At 41.8% G+C, this 17,759-nt stretch overlaps 1 protein-coding gene across 1 annotated transcript in view; it reads left to right on the top strand.

Moving 5' to 3' along the window:
• Positions 1-948: 948 nt before the first annotated feature.
• The window catches only part of F13a1 (coagulation factor XIII A chain), a 194,481-nt gene continuing 177,670 nt past the window's right edge, over positions 949-17,759 (top strand). The window contains exon 1 of the mRNA XM_060372378.1: positions 949-1,142. The gene's annotated coding sequence lies outside the window, so the exon portion shown is untranslated. The remainder of the gene's footprint in view (positions 1,143-17,759) is intronic.

The following is a 17,759-nucleotide window of genomic DNA, read 5'->3' as shown; positions in this document are numbered from 1 at the left end:
AGCTCAAAATTATGTTAATAAAATTTACTCAAACCTTTGGCTGACCCTTGAAGTATGTATCCCTGGACTAAATATCAAAAATGATGCAAAAATAACTAAGCAGAGACTTTAGCCACTGCTGACCATAAACAATACAGGATTTAGACTTTGAGTATAGTTAGGTGAAATAAGTTCTAAAATGGAAAAAATCAATAGAATCCATGATCCCTTTGACCTATCATAACATCTATATGCAATGTAAGATTACAATACCAATAAAGAAGCTTCAGGCAGAGCCATGATCAAGAGAAAATAAACAAACACAACAAATGGATGATTTGGCTATTAAAATTACCAGGCAACTGTTTTTAAAGTAGTTACTGTAACAATGTCTAGTGACACAAAATAAGAGTTACTATGTCTGTATATATAGAAACTTTACATGGAAATCTAGTAGAAAAAAAATTGCAATTAGGAAAAAAAAGATTAGAAGGGAAACAAATGAAAATTCTAGAACAAAAACAAAGTCTCTGCAATAATACACTTGCCAAGGGGCTTAACAGCCAATGGAGATGACATGAGAAAGACAGGAAACAGGTCAACAGAAACTTTCAAGTCTTGAGGAAAATGTAGAGTGTTCCAATGGAGCAAGAACACCCTTCTAACGATGTCAAATTGGAACCGTAAGAAATGGAGCAGGATAGCACAGAGACTGTGTTTGAAGTAATAGAGGTAGGAAACTCCCAAAATTAGTGAAAAACTTAACAACTTCCTTAACTATGTTCTGTACTCATCTGTTTTGTCTGTTTTTTTGTTTTTAGCTCAACTGAAACATGTGTTTGAACTTATGCTTTTCAGATTTGACTTTTTGGAGAGAGAGAGGAGGGAGTTGAACTTCACAGCAAAGAAAGGTGAAAAAGACTACAGGATCCTCCATTTAGTTCCCTCGTGTGGGAACATGGGATCTCTCCACCTGTCAGAGACCCTTACCTGGAAAGAGGAATCTGAGCCCATGTGAAAGGCAGATGAGGCAATGCGTGGAGGTGGATGCTGCCCTGCAGCTCATACTATGAGATATGATGGAGATGTGATTTCATGTAACACGGCCATGAAATTTCTTTGAAGAGTTAGTGACACAGGTCGCATTGTGACTCGTCTCAAAGGTAGGGACTTCTGCCATGTCTTCGGTGGGGCGGGGCTCTCAGCAACTTTGGTTTCTGAAAAGATAAATCATAAATGGGATGACAATCACCAGATGTTCATGTGCTCCCACTTCTGGGAGGCTTGTCAGGCAATGTCAGAGGTCACCACTGGATGGAATAGAGGCCAACCTAGCAAAGCTCTCACTGTCTTAGAGTAACGGCCAAGAAGGCAGACAGATCTTAACAATTTAGCACAACATTTTGCAAGTCCATTGGTATTTAACCCATAATGCTCATTGGACAGGTCCTGTATTCAATTATAAGACCAAATGAACATTTTAAAGTTCTTATATAGTAATCTAAACTTGTGTTCACAAAATAACATTTTTTATGTAATTAAAATATACCCAGGGCAGCATTCATCTCTGTAGTGTGTGTCTGTGTGTGTGTGTGTGTATGAGCTTCCTCTTCTGAAATGAAAGAGCAAGCTAATTTTATTGTTCAGAAAATACAAATAAGGGCATGTCTTACTATGTTTTTATAAGTGCTTTATTTCCCAAGGGAGAAGCAAACTAAAGGTTGAAGTCTAAGAACAGATAGATCCGTCCTGAAGAATTAAATGAGATTCCTCTCAGCTTCTGAAAAACCTCTTCCAATTAGTGTTCCGCAGAATGATGAATTATGTTGTGACAGAGGATCCAAGTTCCACGTCAGCATCTATTACTCCTCACCACACACACACACACACACACACACACACAACCTTATTTTGCTTTTAGTGATATGTCCTCTTGATCTAGCCATCTCCAAGTGAAGTTCCCGTACAATACATCACTCATTTACTTTCTCCTGCTGGGAAGGGTAAAAGATTTTCTGTGAGTTCCCGTGTTAGACTCGAGACCTTTGGTATCTAAAAGATATCACCGTGTAGTTAAGGCAGAGAATTTTATGGCTGTTTCACAGAAGTTTGTTTATTAATTTGCCGCATTTTAATGAAAATGTGACTCAAAAGAATATGGTTTCATCTGTCTGTAAACAGAAGTATGTAAGCAAGCTTTGTTGAGCTTCCTGCATTGGAAGAACACAGCATGCTTGCTTCTTACCCTTTTTTGCCTCCAAGGAAAATTTGTAAATATGCAAAAGTTCTCATTCTACTTAGAGACTCTGAGAAAGTCAACTTTAATTGACAACATGACAATAATCTAGGGAGAGAGTCTCAGTGAAGGACTGTTTACATCAGGTTGTCTGTGAGCTTGTCGTAATGATCTTAATTAGATTAATTTATGCATAAAGACCTACTGTGGGTAGCACCATTCTCTAGCTAGGGCATTGTGAACTATATGAGTGGAACAATCAAGCCAAGGACAAGCAAGCAAGCATGATTGTATTTTTCTCTGCTTGTGACTGCGGATGTGGTGTAACAAGTTGTCTCAAGAGCCTGATGCTGTGACCAACCAAATTATGAACTGTCATCTGAAATTAGAAACTAAGTGAATCCTTTCATCTGTTGATTTTTGTCAGGGTACTTTATAACAGCAACAGAAATTAAACTAGAACAGGCCCACCAGCTAGCAACTAATATTGGAGCAATAAATTCTAAAGAAGTCAATACCTTCTAATTTTTAATTTTAATCTTTTATATTAATTACCGTTTATTCACTATGTATTCCAGATGTAGCCCTCTCCTTCCTTCTCTCTCAAGCCTATTCTCCCTCCCTCATCTCCTCCCATGCCCCTCTCCAAGTCCACTGATTGGGGAGGTTCTCCTCCCCTTCCATCTGACCCTAGCCTATCAGGTCTTGTCAGGACTGTTTGCATTGCCTTCCTCTGTGGCCTAGTAAGGTTACTCCCCCTCAGGGGGAGGTGATCAAAGAGACAACCACTGAGTTCATGTCAGAGATAGCCTCTGTTCCCCTTACTAGGGAACCCACTTGGAGTCTGAGCTGCCATGGGCTACATTTGTGCAGGGGTTCTAGGTTATCTCCATGCATGGTCCTTGGTTGGAATGTCAGTCTCAGAAGAGACCCTTTGGCCCAGATTTCTTGGTTTTGATGCTCTCCTTGTGGAGCTCCTGTCCCCATTCTTTTATAAGATTCCCTGCACTCTGCCCAAAGTTTGGCTATGAGCTTCAGCATCTGCTTTGATACACTGCTGGGTAGAGTCTTTCAGAGGTCCTCTGTGGTAGGCTCCTGTCCTGTTTCCTGTTTTTTCCATCTTTCGATGTTCATCTTGTTTGCCTTTCTGAGTGAGGATTGATCACCTTACCCAGAGTCCTCCTTTTTGCTTAGCTTCTTTAGGTGTATAGATTTTAGTAAGTTTATCCTATATTATAGGACTAACATCCACTTATAAGTGAGTATATACCATGTGTGCCTTTTTGCTTCTGGGATACCTCACTCAGGATGATCTTTTCTAGATCCCACCATTTGTCTGCAAATTTTATGATTTCCTTGTTTTTAATTGGGGAGTAGTATTTCATCGTGTACATGTTCCACAATTTCTGTATCCATTCCGCAGCTGAAGGACATCTGGGTTGTTTCCAGATTCTGGCTATTACAAATAAAGCTGCTACAAACATGGTTAAACAAATGTTCTTGTTGTGTTCTTGAGCATATTTTGGATATATGCCCAGGCGTGGTATACCTGGATCTTGAAACCTTCTAATTTTGTAATGGGCCATTTTGTTCTCTCACTTCAGTTACAGTATATGAAAGGGTGGCTTTGCATTCATGTCACACAAGTGAAGACTTGTTCCGATTAGAGAGCTCCAAATGCCATTTAGTGCTAGTGTCATATTCATATTAAAACCACATGAGCACAACTAGAGTGTGGTGGAAGGGAGTGAATTTTGCATGCCAGCTCAACTCTTTCCTTCTTTTTTTAATTGAATTTTTATTTTTTAAATATTAGTTACAGTTTATTAACTTTGTATCCCAGCTGTATCCTGATCCCTCATTCCCTCCCAATCTCACTCTCCCTCCTTCATCTTCTCCCTACCCCTTCCCAAGTCCAGGGATAGGGGAGGACCTCCTCCCCTTTCATCTGACCCTAGCATATCAGGTATCTTCAGTCCTGGCTGCCAAGTCCTCCTCCATGGCCCAGCAGGGCTGCTCCTTCCTTGGGGGGGGGGGTGGAGGTCAAAGAGCCAGCCATTGAGTTCATTTCAGAAATAGTCCCTGTTCCCCTTACTAGGGACACCCACTTGGATACTGAGCTACCATGGGTTACATCCAAGCAGAGGTTCTAGGTTATATCCATACATGGTTCTTGGTTGGAGATACAGTCTCACAAAAGACCCCCGTGCCCAGATATATTTGATCCTTGTGGAGCTCCTGTCCTCTCCAGGTCATACTAACTCCTCCTTCTTTCATATGATTACCAGAACTCTGCAGCAGGTTTGGTTATGAGTCTCAACTCTTTCCTTCTTTTCTCTTTGGGAAAAACAACACTTACTAACAAAACTGTTCCTGAGGCACTTTGTAAGAAGCAGTCCTCAGGACCAAAGTGGGTGGCATTGTTCAATCTTGTCCCACAGATGTTTCATCCTGAAGAATCACAAAGAACCAAGTCTTCTTCTCAGAGAAAAGTGGGGACTTATTCCCCCCCAGGATACAGTAGAGTTACAGGATATAGTAGAGTTACTCAGACTATTGGAGGCGTAATAAGGTTCATTTGAGCCAGAGCTGGGACTGCGAGATAAACACAGTGACTGACAGAACCTGAATATAAGGAAATAGGAGAGGACTGAAGAGGAGGAAATGTGAAGTGGCTCCTTCATGGGCCGAAAGTAACTTGATATTGCTTTTGCACCATTACAGGAGAGCTATGTATACATGATTATCCTTATAACGGGAAAATTTCTTTATGTCATGAACTGAACCACCACACTGTAATAAAACTGCATTGCTTTCACTGCAGTTGTTAATACACATTAATTGTGAATTTATAGGATTTGCTGAGGTGTTTTCATGCAAATGTCTCTTTTATTGACCTAGTCTAAGCACTCTTCTGATTCTCATGAGCCATTTTTCCTCTTGTTCTTTGCCCCTTTCCAGTTCCTAATGGCTCCTTCTCTATTTTCCAGACAAAGTTTAGGGCTTCTTATTTTGCAAGAAGATTGTCCTTCATTCACATTGAATGTGAGCCTCTTTATTGGGAAAAATCTAAGAAGGGAAAAGTGTCTTCTGAGTTAGTTTTCAGAGCTGTTCCTGCTCTGGAGATGATGTTTTCAGCAGCACTGGCCTAGGAAAACACTTTAATTGCAATAAAATGTAGAGAATTGGAATTTTGAAACCAGGCCAATCTAGACTAGGGGTCTGCATCTTGCATCTTCTACTTAGTGAATGCTCCTGGGGAAAAGGCTTCCTGTTTCGTGTTGTTTGATTAGCAGAGATGACCATGGTGACATCTAATGACATTGTGAAGGTTTGAAGATTGTAATAGTTTTTTTTTTTTTCTATGCTGTGTCTTAGCAAGTAGCAAATTCTCAAAAACTCTTAGGTGACAAGATTTTTTTTGAAAGTTTTCATTGTACTTTTATTGAGTATGTACTGCTTCCTGCCTTGTGCTAATTGTTAGAGCTACAATGACAAATGAAACAAAGGGTCTGAACCTGCTTATAGAATCCTACGTGGCCAGGACATATGGATGCGAGTTGCTTCTCTGACTTCCCACAGAGCATACAGAGAAACAGTTATCACATATGAGTATTTTCAGAACTATGAAACAGACATTTCAAATGGCTCTTGCTGAAGGCAACAGAAAACACCAAGTGGCTAGAGAAATAGGAGTGCTCTTGTGCTCATTTTAATTCTATGGTTCAGGATCCATTCTCCCTAAGAGTCCTATGGCATGATCTTCCTGAAAACATTGGCTCCAAGTCCAGAGTGGCAGAGAGATGATGACAGTATTTCAGATTTCACCTTTTACACCCAGCTGGGACCAGAGAAAACAGACTTGCTTCTGGGAGTTTCCTAGCAAAACATGCATGAACATTCTGGGGGAAAAGAACTCTATAAAACATAAAAAGAACCGTCTTTAGGCTTTGATCTTAGTGTCACTGACTTAAGTCAATGTTTTCACATCTGGACCAATCTACCGGTCAGCACAGGAAACCAGAGAGTGCCAGGCTGGGGTCCTCCTGGGAGAGACACCAAGTGAGAAGGCTGGAGGGTTTCACAATAGGCAGATGCTGTGAGAAAAGTTCTTCCAGGATTTCCTAAGGGAAAAACCAACATTGTAAGTATAAGGCCTTGAAAACCTCCTAAGACAATGGTCAATTACAATTGCTTAATCCACAGAGAAGGAATCCATGACAGACATAAATAGATAAATGGAATTTTCCATGGTTTCATAGCCAACTTCAGACAGCACTGACTTGGACTTTGGGATTAGGATTTCAGGTTGAGTGTGCCTTCCACGCCAGCTTATTTTTATTTTCACCCTAACTAATAGAAACAAGAACAAAGCACATGGCATGGGCAGATTATCCATTGCTTTAGAATCCCGGAAGCTTCTGGCTACCTGAACTCACCGGGAGGAGAATACTGAAGGCATCTTACTTGATGTAACTTGTTTTCAAGATCCACCAGTGCCTTCTGAGGCTACAGATTACCTCTCAACATTCTGGTGTTTCGTGGTGTTCTGTTTCCTTTCAATAAAAATGAAAAGGGCAGCTTGCGGTCTGAAAGAGGACCACAGTACCTGGGGAGCAGTATGTGCTAATGTGTGGGGACAGTGGTTAGCATGGCAACCACATTGCTGCCTCTCAATCACATGCAATGCATGTAGACTCCTTTGACCGTAAGGCGTGCAATGCAGAATTGTACATTTAATAGATTATTATACAATTAGTGTTTGTTTGTGATGTCTTTGCTCAAGGCCATGGTTTCTTCTCACTTGAAATAAACCCTGGGATAATAAGAGCAATCTCGTTATTCTAGTCATCACTTTGACATGTCGATGGGCTTACACAGAATCATTTTGAAAACAGCTGTATGTACCTGAGTGGACAGTTCTTTCATTTATTTTTCATTCATATCCCTGAGAGAGCTTTCAGGGATGACGACATTCACACGGGCAGCCTCCCCTGGCTCACCCTCACGAGTGAGCAGTTTCTAATCTTATGTAAATCGTTAATGTCACTGCGTCAGCAAGCCAGGCGGTCCCATCTGACCTGTGGCCGTCACGTTAGGTCGCTTCCATGCTGTAACATGCTCCAGTGAGATTTTAGTGTTGCCCTAAGGAGGTAGGTGATACCTGCAACCCATTGGCTGCTCCTCAGATCCCTACTGTACGCTGCCACTCTCATTGAAAAATGATCATGTGACGTTTTGGTGGTGTGTTTAGCCAGCGCACATTTACAATGTCACAAATCCCAAGGTTTCCCTTATATCTTACATATTTTGCCAATAAGCATCACATCATTTCTAAGTATTTGATGAAGGCGGGCAAGGGGATTAGTCTTCCTCACTTTTGTGACTTGTCCATTTGTTCCCAGTTGGAGGCATATCTGCCTAGGATTATCAAAACCAGTGAGCTTTTGGGTGTCAGTTTGTTTTTCCGTCTGTCCCACAGAGCCACGATGAGAAGGTGGCCTGATGCAACCGAGCTGTGCTTCCCTTCTTTTGGGTGTCAATACATAGATTTCTGAAAATTGAGGTGCTTTGGCAATTTCATCAACATGCTGTCTTTCCATTAGTTTGAGGTTTGCACCAATCTCTAGGTACTGCAATAAACCTGAGATCTGAGAGTCTTTCCCACTTCCCTTTCTACACTATGATTTCATTCCATGTCTTCTAATACTCTGGTCCTTTTACCATCCCAAATGGAATTAACCATCCTTTTTTATACTGTGGAATACTGATGAGTTCTATGCTTAACACTGGAACAAGAAGAATGTTTTTTGGAAAAAAATATTTCTAAACTTTCATCAATTTTGTCATATAGGGATGCTCAGATGAAAGTTGGAGGCTTGATTACTATAGAAGGAAAGAAGAGTGTCTATAAGGGATGCAAGTTGGCAGTCCAGTTCTGTGCATAAAGCATCTCTGTGCATAAAGCAGTTCTGGGCATAAAACAATTCTGTGCCCAGAGCAGTAGTACGCAGAGGACAAGAGGAGAGGGCAGCTCTGTGGGGGCCCTAGGGTGGTGGCTGGGAGTACCAGGATAAGAGGTGATTTCATACAGTTACATGAGACTCATGGGCCCATATCGTGACACTTTGGAAGCAAAGGGTTTCAACGCTGGAGCTTCCCTTTTCCAGCAGAGGTACTGCTGTCTGCAGCTGTGTCCATTCAAGAGGAGCTGGAGAACCCTTCCCTGGTGTCATGGAAACTGCTGCAGAGGCCTCCTAATTGTCTTTTCATACAAGGTGAAGGGGAACCATGGGTCTTAGCCCTTGATGTCACATAAGCATTTCTAAAACCTTGATTCACAACACAGCATTTAGCAGATGAGCCTCGCTGTGGCCTGAAGATAGGGCTTCATTAGGAGACATTGAACCAACAGCTCCCAAATAAAGTCAAACAGCTCATCACCCCGAGGAGGAGAGAGTACACAGAACACAGAACATCTAAGACACACAGCAATAGAAGGAACCTAGAAGTCCCCTCCTGTCCTCTCTAGCCCACAATTCTGACCTCTACAGTTTCAATCGCTTGAAGCTCACTATAGTCTAAAATTATGAAATTTGATGGAAGATCTATTTGTTTTTCTACATGGTATGTACTCACCTTTAAGCAGATTATAGCCATATAGTACAGGATAAACTAACTACAATTCACACACCCAAAGAAGCTAAGTAACAAGGAGGATCAGAAGGAAGATGCTTAAATCTCACACAGAAGGGGAAATATATCAGACAACGGAAGTGGTTGAAAAGCAGGAACAAGGTAAGGGAGGTAGCAGGAGAGAAATGAAAGTGGAGATCAGGCATGGGGAGAGCAGGGGCCCGGGGACAGAGGGCCTGCAGAGAGATGAAAAACCATGGGGAGGGGCATCTCTGTGACAAGCTGGAGACCTACAACAGAGCAAGCTTCTGGGAGGGTATGGAGGTGACTGTAGCTGAGACTCTTAGTAGCAGGGTCCACGGAGACTAAAGAGAACACAGTCTAACCAGGCAGGACTACTACTGAAAGGAGAGGAACACCAACCAGGACACCTTTGTTAGCATTCTAAGGTATGATGTCACATGCACTGAAAAATGCACATGTCCTGTGTTTGTAACCAAGACTGTGAAGTTCTACGACCCAACACAGATGAACCGTACTAGAAACTCCTCAGATTCCTATCATGTTGGGTTTCCGATGAATTTTTTGCCCATTGTAAACCCAGAAACCTTTTAGTGTTACTAAATTTTTTATAATCTCATTCAGAATCGTGACACCCTCTTCCCCACAGGACAATATGCTGGAGAAGCTATGATCAATGTGGCCTGTCAAGAAGCAAGCACATTGTCTATAGGTCAAACCTGTGAGAAGTGGTAGAAGCTGCTACCTCTCTTAACAAACAAAAGCCTCCCAGGCAATCAGTCCACATTGGCTAGCACCTAATTAATAGCAACTCTCTTGTTTGTGTCCCTACTTTAAACTTAGAGACATCTAGAGATGGTCACATAAAAATGACAGATATATACTGACTAAGCTGTGTGCAGTCTCCCAAGGGAAAAGCCTCAGTGCATCAGGGCATACCTGCAACCATCACTCCTTTATCCCTTATAAGGCTTCCCTAGTCCCCTGCCTAGTTTGAAGTCTATGCCAGGAATGTGAAGATGGCAGAGTCACTTGCAAACTTGGAATAAACAGATTCCTTGCCCCCTTTCGCTCCATCTTCATTTATTGCTGTAGAAACTACATTCCCAACTCATTCCAGCAGTTCTGCATGCAAGGCCTCCACTGTCACATCTTCCAAAAAAGCCCACTGTTCTCTCCCTGTCCACATCAGCATGGTTTCCTTCCGAGTCTATGACCTCAGGTTATCTCAGACAGTGGCAAGTGATCCGATATACTCAGTCCACAGTGTTCCCGCCATCTCTGTCTCATGCTGACATTTGATACATCTACAGTACCTTTAAGAAGTTGGCATATTTGATCTTGCTATACTATTTTCTTGTTGTCTAATATTCTTGTGTTCCATATCCTCCCATGAAACTGAAAATTTCCTAGGGGACCTCTGCCGCAGTGCTACTCAAAACGGATGCCCTGTTGTAGCACCAGAACCTACTGGGTAACCCTATAAACAGATGAACTGAGTCCTGGTTCTCACCTTTCCAATCAGAAAGTTCCCAGGGACCCGCATGCCAGTTGGGAAAGCTCTGCCCTGCAGCCTCTGGCACTGTTCTGGGGTCCTAGAGTTTGCTCAGATACTGGCAGAGTAGAATTGATTACATCCCTTTGAAAGAGCCAAGGCTTCAAATAGAAGCATCGCCTTTCGTCTTCAAGGACTAAATGAACACAACAGAAGGGAAATTTCTTTGGCCTGAGAACACAGGGTAAAAAGCACCGAGAAACAACCCCTCTCACACATTCAGCCTTCACACACAGACCTCAAGGAGGGGAGATGGTGATGGTCTGTGAAGACCAAGTTAAATACTAGCAAATTCACAGACTTAACGGTAGTGCTGGGTGGCCTACCAGATGGGACATCTTACAGGATAATGGAAGCTAATGGCCATGGGCAGAGCTGTTTCCTAACCAGAGGCTGCATCTAAAATGGTACCTTTGAACCAAAACAGTATCTCTAACAGAACCCTGAGGTATGCTGGCCACCACGGGAAAGATGGGGAAAGCAACATAGCCTCCTTGCTTGCCTTCCACAGCCAACATGGCAACAGATGCAAACACATATCCTGCACATTGCATATGCACAAGGGAACATATGTAAACCAATTGGAGGACTGGGAATAGAAATTTAAATTTTGGGGGAATCTTGCCTGTGGGTTATAGAGGGTATGTGGCAAACAATACCTGTCTGTTTACCTTAAGAAGGACTAGATGACCCTGCTTTTTCCTCCTTGTCTTTCTTCTCTTCCTCTCCAACCCTACTTCTTTTATCAGAGCACACACAGAGTTGACAAAAATAATAACATCTGAAACTAATTACACTTGTCTGCTGGGATCAGAGACCCCTGGCGATCAGCAACTCTATCATTTTATATCACAATAGTTTTTTTGAACAGGCCAGGGAGCCTGCTGGTAAAGGGCTGCAAGGAGGTTTCTAGAGTAGACATTATAGTGACTTAGTAGTTACGCTAAAGTATTCAGAAGTGTTCTGAAACCATGTCCAAACTACAGCTAGAATAAGAACAAACGTCCTGTCGGTCCAATGGGCTCATATTGTATATAAACTAAGGTCAGGCCTCATTTTCAACAGGCCCTATCTCCACCTCTCAGATCCCAAACTCTTCTAAAGACTCAGAGTGAGATTACAAAACAGTGAACGGGTTCGGCCCCTGTCCCAGCTCTGGATGCAAAGACACTGCTGTGAAAACACTGTTCATAAATCCAAAGAAGAGCTCCGTATGTATTTCAATAATGCCCGGTCTTCCTGCCAAGGAAAAACAATTAAAATGCTGCACCAAGATATGAGCCTGCTGTGGATGAGAAACCTGGTAAACGTATTAACACCACCTTAAAAGATGAGTCGTGTCATAGAACCATCTTGGCAATTAGACACAGCAGCGCAGAATAAAGAACTAAAAGCCAATTATAGGTCCCCTGGCTCTGGAGAGACTTCATAAAAAATTAATTCCAAGTGAAATAAAAACCATCTGAATTACAGCTGGTGGACATGTGGGATGCACTGTGACACCCAAGGCCAAGAGACAAAGAATGTTTTCCATCCTTGTTGGTTAGGCTGGGAAGGAAGGTCTTCTGCTTCAGCTTCTGCTTGTGCTGAGAAGCATTTCCAGATTTGAAATGTGTCGGGAAGTGAGGACCAGGGTGGGGCTGATAGTTGCCCATTTTATTGGGAACAAAGGCGTGGTTCTTATGTACTCTGGGTAGCAGAAATGGTCCAGAGGATGTGAATAAAAGTCTCTATAAGGACACGGCTTGTGGGTGGAAGAAGTTAGGGTTGGGAAATCTGGGCTGGATGGTGAATGTTGGTCTTCCTCTCTTCTAAGCCCGAGGGCTAACTGTAACCTAGAAAGGACAATCTCCCAGCAGGTCCCAAAGCATCATGTGATATGAGCAGCATGAAAAGATGAAAGCTTGGCTGTGGCTCATGATTTCAGAGGACTAGAGACCACGAACAATGAATTAATTTGTGTTGGAGCCTGCAGCGAGGTAGTGCAGTGTGGCAGGAAACTGCTTGTCTCCAGGCAGCCAAGAAACAAAGAGAAAGAGAAGAAGAAACTGGGGTGCCCATATTCCTTCAATGACACAGTCCCCGGAACCCTAAATTCTTCCCACTGGGTCCAATCCACTAAAGTTCCACCATCTCCACCACAAGCCTTTAGCAGGTAGACCTCTGAGAAGAATTTAAGATCCAAAGTATCTCAGTCTCCTCCCTGTGCAACAGAGATAGGGCAAATAGTCATAGCGAGAGTCGAGCAGAAATCATAAATGGGCTTTGTGGGGTTCAGGGTATGGGCAGCAGGGTGGGGGGTACTGATATTTTACAATGCTTTGTGGCTATGTTTTCTAGAATCAAAATAAAGAGTAAAGGGGCAGTTGCTATTTTTATAAGTGATAGTACTAGGAAAGCATGGGTTAAAGTGATGCAAATCAATTCGGATTCTTTCCCTTTTCTTGAGGGTGCTCAATTCTATGATATGAATTATGTATATAGTCAGTCCTTAGTATCCGTGGGCTTCACATCTTTGAGGTCCGCATCCATCTGCATCTGTCCTCCAACCAAAACTATTCTTTAAAATTGTGTCTGTGCCACAGTCATTTTTTTCTTGCCATCCCCCAGAAATGCAGAGTAACAACTATTTCCATAGCATCTGCATGACAATAAGTCTTATAACTCATCCAAAGATGGTTAAAGAACATAGGATGTGCAGAGGTTTTGTGCAAATACTAAAGCACTTTCCCCCTCATTTTTGTTCCTGATTTATTTTTCTCCACAGGACTTCTTATGATCTTATCCATTATAAAATGTTACTTTTTTATTTTTCTTTATTTATGAGAATTTTATGCATGTATGCAGTGAAATGTGATTATGTTCCCTAACACATCCTTTCCAACATCATGACTTTTTTTTTTTTAAATAAGCCACTAAGTCCACTTAGCTTTGCTCATGTTACTGATTCAGGAATAGCCTCTTACTGACCATTCAGATGTCCGACTGAATGACTGAAACCTCATCAACTTAACTGAGGTTTATTGATCATTAAACAGACACTGACCAGTCACGGCCACAATTTGGACTCCAGAGCCAGACTATGATATTGGTTTGCTCCTAAGGCAGTTTAAAAAAAAAAAAAAATATATATATATATATAAATAAATATATATATATATTTATAATATATATATAAAATATATATATATATAAAACTATAACCAGATAACAAAACTGTAACAAGGTGTAAGTAACAAGCCACAACTAGGAAACAACCAGGTAATAAAAATGCAATTAGATATTTAAGTGTAGGAAGCAATATTATATTATTTCGATTAGCCAGATAAAGCGTCTTTAACTGACCTTTAATTTGATTGGTTCTGCAGTTGGGGGACTTTATAAAGTGTCCAGGTAACAAAGTAAACAAAGTTTTAGAAATGAAACCATAGAGAAATAATCAAAATGGACACTTGAAGGCAAAATGGCTTCTGATATGCTAAAGGCTACAGCAGGTGTTAACAGAAGAGCCACAGTTACACTAAGAAACAAAGTGGGTCTCAACAGAGGGGCTATAGAATTTCAGCAGTTCACAACACTCATATGGGCATGAGTGTGGGGCCATCCGCTGGAGTGTAGAAGCCCTACTCACGGCTACACCCTGGGACTGGAGCATCTGGGGCTCTTGGCTTTGAGAGGAATATACAAACCATTTGTGAATAGCAAAAGATCATTGAAATATATACACAAATATATGTACATGTGTAGTGTATGCTCTTATAAATACATATATTTATATGCATATAAATTACTTTATGCAATTCCTATATGATAAAAGAGCTAGCTGTATGAAAATTAAAATATATGGTATAAGACAGGCAGGTAAGTAGAAAGATAGATGTATTAGATAGATAGATAGATAGATAGATGAGACATACATATATAGATTAGATAGATGATAGATAGATATAGATAGATGATAAATACATATAGAGATGATAGATACATATATAGATAGAGATAGAGATAGATAGATAGATAGATAGATAGATAGATAGATAGATAGATAGATAGATAGATTTAAATTTAGTACTATGGGAAGCTGTGTTGAATGGGTACTTAGGCCAATAGATCCAAGATTGTAAAAGTAACTTTTATTTTCCTGGTGTAATTGTTGTCTTGCAGGTTTATTGTCTTCTTCTGCTAACCCAGGCCTAACCCTGGAAACTTCTAGCCTCCATGCAATTTAATCTAGGCCTAGAGTGTTTTCAGCCTCTGAGACTTACTGCTGAATAAGCTCACTCTTTCTAGCTTTTTCTGAACTCTGGCTGGCTGGTTCAACTCAGCTGTTCTGGCTCAAACTCCTCTCCAAGCTGACTGATTAAAATTGGGTTCTCTCAGCTTCTGAATTGCTGAATTGCTCTGCTTGGCCTCAAATTAACTCTAACAATCTGTTCTAATATTCTGTCTCTTTCTTATTCTCTGGCTTGTTCTATCTTCACCTCTGTCTAGCTTGTTCTCTCTTCAACCTGTCTTTGTAAAACTGCCTCCTCTCTGTGCTGCTCTCTCAAGTAGCTTCTCTTTCCTCTCTGTTCTCACGAGAGTTGGGTGCTTCTATAAACTAACTTTACCTTCATTGTTAGAGATTAACGCTTTGTAGTAAGATCATGTCTGCATTCCAACCAGATCACACAGACCTAGAAGGTCTTTGGATGTGATTAGAGCAGCCATGTTGCTAGATTAAATTTTCTCTACACAAGATCAGTCTCTGAAAGACATTTTGTAAGACTGTCTCTGCAAATGTGTAGATTAGGGAAACAGAGTGGGCTCACAGGTCTGGTAAATATGGTCAAGTTTTGAAACCATGCCATAGCAACCCAAAGGAGAAAGGGGAAAAGAGCAACCACAACTGGGATGGATGTAAATGGGGCACTGGTTACTATTAGGCGGGTTGGTGGAGTGGGCCCATGTCACCTGATGTAGGGTTACTATGTGTGAATAAGACATTTGAGAGAGCATAAACCTTTACGTACACTTGCATTTATTTTGGTCCTCCCTTTTATGAGGCTTTCAGCCTTGGAAACCCAAGTGCAAAATGAGTGACAACCTGTTTTAGGCAGGAGATAAAACAGAACCCATTCTTCCATACGTAACTCAGCAACAGCCTTTACTTTCCAGGTTGGTCAGCAGCACAACCTGACTTCACCGATGTGAGCGATGTCATGGACTTTAGTTCACTAATTAATCAACATATATTTCTACAGACACACACTATATGCCAGATTAAGGCCATAAAAAGATATTTGTCATGGGAGTGAAAGATGAAATATTTTGAAATCTGCGGAATTATGGGGAAAGACTTGTTGATTAAATTCTGAGAGATTGGCTTTTAATACAGTCTCCCCTTCTGAACTGTATGCCTTAAAGGCAGACAGCATCCCTTATTCATCCCACCACCCTCCAGTAGAAGGTGTTAGATAAATATTTATTGAATTAATGTGTTTCACTTATCATTGCTCTGTAACAAAGTGCCCCAAGGCTTCGTGGATAAAACAGTCATTTTATTTCATTGCTCACTGATTTATGAATTTTTGTATGTGGCTCATCCAGGCAGTTTGTCTGAACTCCATATACCATTAGTTGGGTGCCTCTTTCTGTCCATTTAACCTTGGAGCCTCTGTTTCTCCAAGCATCTTCTGTGCTTCCTCCTCAGGTCAACCAGGCTGCAGGAGTCAGCTAAATTTTCTCATGTAGTTTTAGGATCCCAAGATCATGAAGCAGAAAACTGGCAAAAGCCTTGTGAAGCTCAGGTACTGACCTGGCACTGTCAGATCCGTTGTGCCCACTGGTTAAGGTGAAGAGCTACTGTGGGAGGGGCCACAGAAAAGGTGTGAATGCCAAGAGACATGATTAACTGTCCCATCTTCGGAAATCAGTTAACACAGAGTGAGCACCTGAGCATAAGCAAGAAGGGACTCTTCAGATCTGAAGGAAAATGTTTCAGACAAAAGGAAATACTTCCTAAAGCCAAGCATCCATGGAATAGGAGAGAACAGAGCCCTGGGAGGTGCCTGAGAGGTGGAGTGGAGGAGTGCAGGGGTTCAGATCACTTCAGTCCCATGAAGCCTGAAGGTACATGGTATCTCAGAACTAAGCTTACAACGACTAGTTCTGTTTCCCCCGACTAAAAGGTTTTCCTGTGCTCAGTGGTCCAGAAGGAGCACGGGAAACCAAGGGCAATGAACTGTGTCACTATCACAGACCTCCTCCCAGGAGCTAACTAACCCCACGCCGTTAGCACATTTAGACGACTAAAGCAGGCACACATTTAAGAAACGTAACACGATTTCTTATATTCTTGGGTGTTCTGTGCTCTCTCTCTTCTAGGCAAGTTACACTCTCTGAACTTATTAATAAAGAATTTAGGAATGATTTATATGTAAGATAGAAATGTGGGAAGTATTTCCAGTGGATCGTCATATATGTCCATATGGCATAACTAATGTGTCAGATGCTATTTTAATCACTTACAGTTAGCTTCGTGAGGGAGAGATGTGCCATTCAGAAACACTCTCTGAGTGAGGAAGGGCTTTGGCAGTTATCTGAAACTTCACTGCAGAAATTGCCAAGTGAGCATCAAAGAATGGAGAACTTGCCCAGTTCTCTTGTGGTGTTTTAAGGCCTGTGCATGCTTGTGCAATGGCTGTGGCAATTCATAGTTTGTATCCAGAAGTTCTGCGGTCAGGAAGCCCCTGAAGAACATCACGTCCGTGGTGCTGTTTGCACAGGGATCCCTTCCTGGGGGTTGGCTTTCAAATTAACTGTTTAAGAGCTGGAATACCATTATTGTTCATCTACTGGGCACAGGTCATCTAAAATCCTTCTCTGCTCATCTCCCCATACAGCTTCCTTGTGAGATCCAGAAGAGAGGGCTTTTCGTTTGTTTCGGTTACAAATATGGGTATTGTCACATAGGAAATGACAGTATCAACCAACTCCCACTGACAAGTGTGAGCTGCAGTTGAAACTCTCCAGGTGGCTCCTGGACTGAAAGCGACAATACGTATCATCGATGAGATGGTTAGCAAGTTAAATAGTTGTTTACTTAATAATAGAAAAAATAAGCGCAATAATTAATAGAGAGAGTGAGAGTAGTTATCAGGGTTGAGGGGAGGTTGTTCAGTGCACAGCCACCGCCCCCACTTGACACCCCCCCACCTTCCACCCCTGTGACCCTCGTGCAAGGATTGTTTAGAGCTGGCTTCATGCCCAGGTGGTAGCAGCATGTTGTGGGGGCTCTCTCTCTGACCGTCAGAACCTGTGGACCATTTCACCTGGAAAGTCAGATGATGT

The sequence above is a fragment of the Meriones unguiculatus genome, chromosome 19, assembly GCF_030254825.1.
Source record: "Meriones unguiculatus strain TT.TT164.6M chromosome 19, Bangor_MerUng_6.1, whole genome shotgun sequence".
Classification (NCBI taxonomy): domain Eukaryota; kingdom Metazoa; phylum Chordata; class Mammalia; order Rodentia; family Muridae; genus Meriones; species Meriones unguiculatus.
This window is presented reverse-complemented; position numbering and strand designations above follow the sequence as displayed.